Source organism: Lissotriton helveticus, chromosome 9, assembly GCF_964261635.1.
Source record: "Lissotriton helveticus chromosome 9, aLisHel1.1, whole genome shotgun sequence".
NCBI classification, from domain to species: domain Eukaryota; kingdom Metazoa; phylum Chordata; class Amphibia; order Caudata; family Salamandridae; genus Lissotriton; species Lissotriton helveticus.
The window spans coordinates 159,509,336-159,518,562 of NC_136070.1; the positions used below are offsets into that span (position 1 = coordinate 159,509,336).

The 9,227-nt window shown below is 41.6% G+C and overlaps 1 non-coding gene across 1 annotated transcript; it reads left to right on the top strand.

Moving 5' to 3' along the window:
* The first annotated feature begins 7,757 nt into the window (after positions 1 to 7,757).
* On the top strand, positions 7,758 to 7,880 carry LOC144783566 (small nucleolar RNA SNORA76). The gene has a single exon (XR_013601518.1). It is a non-coding gene; the product is annotated as a small nucleolar RNA SNORA76 (small nucleolar RNA).
* Positions 7,881 to 9,227: the final 1,347 nt, after the last annotated feature.

Consider the following 9,227-nt stretch of genomic DNA (forward strand, 5'->3'; position numbering starts at 1 on the left):
CCTTTTGAGAGTGATCATAATCAATTTTGATGCACCTCATAGTAGGGCTACCGTAAGATGATCATTAATATCATTTATTTTTAAATGCTGAGGCCCGGATGAATCATTAACATTGCTTATAGAGAACCAACAAGGACAACTCCACCACTAACTTCTTCTTTCTTTTTCCTTTGTCTTGAGTGTCAGAGTGAGGGGATTCCACAATTCATCACATAGAACAGATCCCTGGAAATTGTATCTGTCTGGTGGTGTGTTGAGGCAGGTCCCTACATGGAATGATAGTATCAAAGTATCAAAGTAGTTTATTATGTTGATTATTTAAAATCTTACAATATTACACATCAAAAAAAGGAGAAACAGTAAAAAGCTATATTCATATAAAAGCAATTTAAAATGACATTACATCAGCTTTGTAGTCCGTTAAATATTCACAGTAGATAAAACTCCTAGTTTCTTTTTAACTATTATTAGGAACTTTACAAAAGTAGCATTTAAAATGATATCATTCGGGATTAGGCACTTAATCAGGGCCTGCCTGCATGACCTTATGCCTCGTGCCTTGAATAGAACCCTAAGAAGTGCTTTTCTCTCTTGCAAGAGTTCAGGGCAGGTACACAGAAGATGAAGAATATCCTCCTCACCATTCTTGCACAATCTACATTGCGTTAGGGTTACCGATCTCTCCCACGGTGGAAGGTGACACAGGCCTGGCGATATTCCAAATCTGGCTTTGAGGAGCACCTGTTTTTTTTTTCCGTCCAGGGTGTTACCAGATATTGCTGAATTTCCTTCTTTTTATAGCCATTTATTGTCGCCCAGGCGTGTGTTCTCTTTGTCAGGGTAGCTTTATCGTTTAGAATAGATAGATGGTTTGTGATTTTGTTAATTATTTTCTTAAACGATGTATTGGTTATATTAGTTTCCCATATCGACATGACCGCAAAATCAATAATTTCTTTCTTAAGATAGAGCGCTGCAGTAGAGTTAGTATCGTTATTTAATTCACTCCATAACAGATGCGATATTTCATTATGGTGGTCATTTTTTAAATGATTCCATACTTTTATATAATGGCCCTGCCTTGCATATTGTTGGTTGGTGAGTCCGAATTCCAACCTTACTTGGGCAGGGGATGCGTTCGCTGGAAGATGGAATATGTTCTGGTTATGATTTTGTTAAGAGTTTCAGTGTCCATACCCATTACCGCTTCGCTACCGTATGTGATAGTCGGTAGGAGTCTTGCACCAATAATACTCAGAAGAGGGCCGTAGGTTAGGCTGGAAAGTGACTTCTGCACAATTCTGAATGCTGCAGTTAATGCATTCGCTTTTCTTTGGATATCCCTTTTTTGTAGTTGGAAGTTGCCCTTCGCATCAAATAACACACCCAGGTATTTATATACATCTACTTGTTCTAGCTCGGACTTATCCATGAACCATTTGCTCTTGTAACTTATTTTATTGGTTTTGGTAACAACCATGAGCTTAGTTTTTGTCTCATTTATGACCATCCCGTTATCCTTCGAGTACATGTGGGTCTGCCTAATTAGACGCTGTAGTCCCACTTTAGTGTGGCTCAGAAGTATGACGTTGTCCGCATACAACAGGTTTGTGAGACGTTTATCAGCTAGTTTCGGAGGGTGCGCTTTTTCCTTGTCCAGTATTGTAGTTAGGTCGGCATGAAACAGATTAAAGAGGAGGGGGGCTAGAACGCAGCCTTCTTTTAGGCCTTCGTTTGCTGGAATCTCCTTAGATAATGTTCTGCCATCCCCCATCCTCACCCTCACCTATGTGTCTGTATACGAGAGGCGAATCAGTTTCAGAAGGGAAGCTGGAATTTTCATTCTCTCGAGTTTTTTCCAAAGTAAGTTCCTATTAACAAAGTCAAATGCGGATTTAAAATCTATAAAACATAGGTACAGTGATTGCTTCAGTCTGATTGACTTATCCATAAGGAGGGCAAGAACCATTATGTTTGTTGTCGTTCCAAGGCCTTGTATGAAGCCTGTTTGGTTAAGGGGCAATTTCTTGGTTTCCGTCGCCCATTCCGATAATTTGGTCAGCAAAATTCATGCAAACAACTTTGCATCCGTGTCTTGCATAGTGATCAGCCTATAATTTTCTGCAAGTGCCCAGTTTCCTTTTTTTGGATTGGAAAATTGGAGTTATTAGGGATCCTTGCCAAGACTTGGGTACGGTTCCTGTTAGGGTGACTTCTACGTATAATTTCTCTAGGATGGTCGCCCATAATTCTGGGTTTTCTTTCAAGAGTGCAAACGGTATCCCATTTGGTCCGGGAGCACCGTTCTTCTGTTTTTTTTTAGATTTAATTATATCTTCTTTTTCCTATGGGTATTGGCGAATCCCAATCATTCTCATCAGCGGAAGATTCCATATCGTTGTCACTTTTGCACACATATCGCATTTCGGGTAAAATTGACTGTATGTTGTTCTGATTTAGATGTTTCCTCAGGAAAATCTCCCAATCCTGCCCTGTTAGCGGTGATGAGACTCTTTGCTTGTTAGATCTGGCAAGACAATTGATAATTTTCCAGAAATCTCTTGGATTCTTCTGCTTATTGGCATGCAATACTTTTGCCCAGGTCGCCTGTTCTGCTTTCATTTTTTCACCCCATATTAGCTTCTTCAAATTTTGATTTAATAGCTTCAAGTTTCCCAGGTTTTCTGCTTTTACCCCCGGTTTCTTCATTAACCTAATAGTCCTGTTTCGCTCTTTCTTCAGTTTCCTTATTGTATATGGCAAATTTAAGTGGTGTTCCTTATCCCTGTTTGGTTCTTTCCCCGTTAGCTTCTTACTTGTTTGTGTTTGACATTGCGTACTGATCAGCATCCCAGTGACGTTTTCCCATTTCTCTATCACTGATTCTAGTGCAGTGTCTTTGAAGCATACTTCCGCAAGCCTTTCCACCTGTTTATTCGTTTCGTCTTTGTTAACAACATTCCAGAATACATTTTTATAGTTAGTTGTTCCAACATGCCCTTGGACAGTCTGCTAAACCTTATTTGTATTTGTTCCAATGTTCATTACAATTATTTGCTGTGCGTAGTCACTTTCGTTTACTTTCTTTAGTTGGTACGAGGTAATGTTATGAAACATAAATAATGAAGACATGGTGTAATCAATTCTGGAGTGTGCGTTATACCCAAAGTAACTATATGCTGGAGGCACATCCGTTTTTATTCTACCGTTAAGAATTCAAGGTCCCATAGCCTCAATGTCCTTTACAAATTTTACATGGCATGATAGGAGAATCTCAAGTCCTGCACTTTCCTGAAACCCTTCGAAATTGTACCCCAACCTAGTTGGTTGGGTTGACATGTTTTTAGATGTGCTGGTCCTCCTTCTAAACTGCTGACAGTGAGCATAATCTAGGACACTACTACAGGTTAATGAAGACTTCCATTCACAAATATCATTGTGCTCTATTTTACAGTTCTTCCTAAACATGGAGTTGTGTGTTGCTCATTGACTGAAAGCTGTTTCTAAGTATGATTCCCCATTGAAGGTCTGCTCCCCTGCTTGCTACTATTGACGACCTTGCCTTTGTGGAAAAAAGCCAGAAGCTTCAGACCACAAATGTGCATTCCGGGTATCAATAGATCTTCTCTACCCTACAACAAGGCCAAGAATCTTCAAATGTCAATCAGCTGATATGTGACTCTGCCTACATAGCCTGCTCCTTCTCTCTGCATACCTTTTCTTACTATATATTTCCTTCATGTTTATGGTACCTACCACTTATCAATTCCAGGTATCCACTAAACGCTCAAGAACACGGTGTGAGAATGCTTCCATGACCTGCCAAAATAGATGTGTCCTAGAAAAAGTGTTCCTGAGTCACAGCTGGATTTGGATTTCTTAGTAATATTACCCAGCAAAGATCATTAACATTCTTTTAACATGAAATTGGAAGCACTAAATGAAGGATGGTTGCAGCTTACAGAGAAATAATAAGGACATATCCACCACTACTTTATCTATTCCAAGATCTTTTGTTTCCTGCACAACAAAGGGCTGGTCATGGTATTTATATTGTGTCATTGAGGCACTAACTTCAGAGTTCATTCTGGAAACAGGTTTAGGCCTATCCTTCAAATGAATCTTTCTGAAGAGGGAACTACCCCAATTTGGTTAGTTGGTATTTTTAACTTTTAGATCCACTGTGTGATATTGGATGTGCCAATATTGACTGAAGAAGGGTCACTGAGCCAACACTGAAGGAGTCCTAATTCTGCCATGTAGCATAGATGTCCAGCATTCAGTTGTCCTGAGCACCACCTGGAGTGAGATAGCTTGAATACTGCACTCTGGTTTAACTGTGAATGTTATCATGTGCACCAACTTGACCAACATAATTTGAAGTGGGCTCTCTGTCTGACTATTGTGCTTATGGCCTGGCACACTGATGTTCCCTGCTGTTCTTTCATCCATTTTTCCCCCGTCAATGCCCATATTTCCCTAACTTAACATTGACTTATAGTTTCTGGGTGCCTAGACCATGAATAATACACACTTTAGGCAATAGGCAGGTCCACATACCAAATCAAGAGATAAACATATTTTTTCAATTTAATACCTTTTGACTGTGGAATACTGTGACTTTGTTTTTTCTTCCCTACTGTTTGGTCTATATGTAGTATGTGGCTTCCCAACGTTTCTGGTGTTTTGCATCAATTGCCAACTGCAAAGAAGGAGAATTATGTTCCTTTAAGTATATATGTCTTTATGTTTGTATATCACATACTAATCGAAGGCTGCAGAAGGCAGTACAGGGTAAAAGACACAGTCACGAAGTGATTTAAGCAGTAGCTCGTTTGAGGACTGTTACTGCATTAAGTTGTCATGTTCCTTAAAGAGGTGTGTGTTCTAATACTAAAGGTCTGATTTCTTGTTTTTTTTTAATTAAAGTTGTATTCTGCACAGCACATTGCTCTCTATGAATTAACCATTGCCCATGGTTTAATATGGGCCCTGTTCACAAAGGGAATACTACATTTCAAAATTTCCACACAAATTACTTAGCAGATTGATATTTAACAATTCTGCTAAGATTCCATATTTCATGATCATTCGTTTTAACTGTGTTCTTAAGCATCTTAATAGGCTTCCCTGGTTGATTGATTTTGGACTTCCTCCCGTCTTTCCTTGGTGACTTGATTCTCACTCAATCATCCACGCTCATTTTGGTCCTTTTCACTGCCTTTCTCTCATCGTACCACACCTTTCTCTTCTCCACCTTTGCCCTCTCTATTTCTTTCCATCCCTGTTGTGCTATCTACACTATCATCCACAACCCTTCTTTTCACAATGATCCACAATTTAGTCACTACAGTATTGGCAACACTGCCTTTGAACAAACGAAAGGGAACCACCCCAGTGGAAGAGTGCAACGTAAATCTGTATTTTTGTACCTTTCCCCTCACAGCAGCTTCCCAATCACTTTCAGATACAAAAGCTTGTTGCAAAGTTTCTTTACGTTCTTTAACAAACCTTTCTACTACACCATTACTCTCTGGGTAGTACTTTCTTATGCTTGATCCCTCTCTCTCTCAGAAATTCCTCTACAACCCTGGAGGTTAACTGAACTACATTGTCTGTCAGAATGGACAACAGAAAACCCTCACATTCAAAAAGTTCCTCAAAAAAGTCTGTCACTACTCGGGACTCAACCCAATTAACCACCTTGATCCCAGGCCATCTAAAAAACATATAAAGACAAACAAACATATACAGGTACTGAGATTTTAATCTGAATGGACCTAAAATATCAACTGCAATGTCTGACCATGGCCCACCAGCTTGATCTCTTATTACCATAGTCTGGGTCCTGCATTTCAAAATCCGATCAATACACAAAGATTGTGTAAAACACAAACCACTATCTGAATGTGCATATCCATGGCGGGCCACTAATTGGCTTCTCTGATGCTTTCCTGTGTTTTGGCAATAACCCATGTGACTAGCATGAGCATTACTCAACAATTTGTTTTCTTAGACTACCAGGGGAGACCAATTTGCTACACCGCATAAGAAGACCATCAACCATAGCTAACTTCTCCCTGACCTGCCTATAACCTTTAAGATCACTTTCACAATTCTCTTTCTCACCTCAGCCACGTTGCACTTTCTCCATAACCTGTTGCAATTCTTGATGATTACTCAAACACTCTCTGCATTCACTTTCAGAAATCAAACCCTCACAGATCTCACAAACGTTGACTTCCTCCTTAAATTCTTCACCACCAAAACAGTCAAGTTCCTCTGACACCTCGGTTTCCTTCCCACTCAGTCTGGAAAGATAATCAGCTAAACGTTATTAGGTAAGTAAGAAACTTTAAAATCAAACTCTTTCAGAAATCAAACCCTCACAGATCTCACAAACGTTTACTTCCTACTTAAATTCTTCACCACCAAAACAGTCAAGTTCCTCTGACACCTCGGTTTCCTTCCCACTCAGTCTGGAAAGATAATCAGCTAAACGTTATTAGGTAAGTAAGAAACCTTAAAATCAAACTCCTGCAAAGCTACCACCCACTTTCTTATCTGATGCAATACAAAATCAGTGCCTTTCTTGGTGAGTACTTCTTTCAATTGCTTATGATCAGATAACTCCTTAAAGCTCTTACCCTACAGAAATTTCCTCCGCTTACGCACAGCCCTAAAAACACCAAGTGCTTCTTTCTCCACAATATTTAGATCCTCTCCAAGGTCTACAGTTAAACAAAATGGTTTCCTCCTTCCTATCCACTTTTGGCAACAAAACAACAGCTAACCCTTTTGAGCTTGCATCAGCCATCACATAAGAGAATTTTGTAGGATCAAAGTTTCCTAGATTTGGAGCTTCACTCAAATGTTTCTTAATATGCTCAAACTCTCTGTCAAAAGCTTGGCATCCCACAAATTCACTCCCTTTCTTGAGTAGCGCTCTCATACATCCAATTTTCTCTGCAAAATTATGAATAAACCTATTGTCGAATTCAGCCATTCCCAGAAATTTTACCAGCTCCTCCTGGTATGAGGGAGGAAAAAGAATACCAATAGCTTTAACCAATGAAGACTTGGGTCTAATCCCAGATGCAGACAACAGGGAGCCCATTACAATGTCAGGCGGATTGCCACCGCCATGGTGGCGGTGGCGATCCGCCCGACATCCATGCCCGTCCGCCACCCATTTCCCCCCGCGATATTAGTATGGCGAGGGGGACCGCGGCGGACGGAAACATCGTCCGCTGCTTTTCCGCCCCGGTCGCCTTGCAGCCGGGGCGGAAAAGGGTTTATATGGTGGTGGTGTCTATCAGACACCGCCAGCCATATTAGGATAGTCTTAAAACAATGCCTTTGCGTGGCGGCGATGCCGCCACGGAAAGGCATGCGGTCTTCTCTTCGGGGGCCCCCTGTGGGCCCCCGAAGTGAAGGCGAGGTGGGGGGTGAACATGGGGGGTACCTGTGGTACCCCCCAGCATCTGCCGCCGCTTTGTGTATGCAAATGCATAAATGCATTTTTAGCATTGTGGCGGGTGGTGCTGAGAGCACCCACCCGCCACAATGCTAAAAATGCAGGATGCGCCCGCCCGGCGGACGGTAACACCGTCCGCTGCTTTTCCGCCCCGGGTGGAGAAGGATTTATATGGTGGCGGTGTCTATCAGACACCGCCAGCCATATTAGGATAGGCTTAAAACAATGCCTTTCCGTGGCGGCGATGCCGCCACGGAAAGGCATGCGGTCTTCACTTCGGGGGCCCCCTGTGGGCCCCCGAAGTGAAGGCGAGGTGGGGGGTGCACATTGGGGGTACCACAGCATTTGCATACACAATGCGGCAGGCACCGTGCGGTGCCTGCCGCTTTGTGTATGCAAATGCATACATGCATTTTTAGCATTGTGGCGGGTGGTGCTAAGAGCACCGCCCGCCACAATGCTAAAAATGCAGGATGCGCCCACCACGCCAAACATGGAGAACTCCTCAGAGCCAGTGAAAACCAACTCGCTGAGCACGAGCTCAGCAGCCACTCACCACTGGCACCAAGATGTCCAGCTTTCACTCCCACCTCCAAAAACACCATCGCTGGGAAAATCTCTGCTGCAAAGAGGCGCAAAGAAGGCTGCAAGCACCAATTTTTCCAAGCAACACAGGTTCCTACCAGCAGCTTTTAATCTCTCGCAGCTGGCTTAAAGTGCCGTGGTATCTCACAACACATGCACCAATGTGGTATTGGAGGCTGTGAGGTAAAGAGATACCCAGATTTCTGTGCTTCAGTTTTTTCAACCTTCATACTGTAAGCAATGAATGGTGTTGAGGTTGCCGTTCTTGTTCAATCGGTCGTTGTTTTTGCTTGTCACCAAAATGTGGAAGTTGCTCCTTTCTTGAAATGAGACAGATCACTCAGAAAAGGTGATTGATGCCGATTTATTGTAGTATCAATTGTAGAGAGCTCATCTACAAAGAAGCTTGCTCCAACTGACACTCTCTCAGAAATCTACGTTCCACACTGACAACCACCCACATTCTGACTGCACGCATCATCACATAGAAACCAACACAATTTCATCAAGGATATGTACAGAACACCACATCACCTCCATCTCACCCCCTCAATGAATATATCTCCTTCACCATCCACCTTAACCTGCTGTACTGTCTGCAGGTTCTGGGGAATCCAAATGCCAGGGAAGATAAAATCAACACAGCTCTATATGTCCAAGTTGCACAGCTGCAATTTGCCATTGGTGCCTGCACTTTGCTTAACCCATCAGGTTATATCAGGGATCCTGCAAGCAGTAATTCAGTCCTATGCCATCTATCAGTCAGAGAAGTCTATGACCATCATACACATATTATTTACAATAATTTTCAAAGAATTTTCGGTTTTCAATTTCTAACAAATGTCTATTCATTTAACAATTGCTACAAGTTAATGTAGCATACCTTTTACATTTACCAGCAATGACACCAGTCAAACACCTATCAAGTCAAGTCAAATATAGCTTTATTCGATTGTTAAAAGCAATCATAAAAGCATACATAGTAATAATAAAAGTTAACACATTTCAATACATTTTACAAGATCAGCATCATAAAGGAGCGCATAAAAAGAGTATATACAAAACAATTAATTGGTGACAGAATTCCAATAAAAACATCCTTACTATAGTTAAAAAGTACATTACATGGGGCGTGGCTTACGCGCCGAAGGGTAATAGCGGCTCT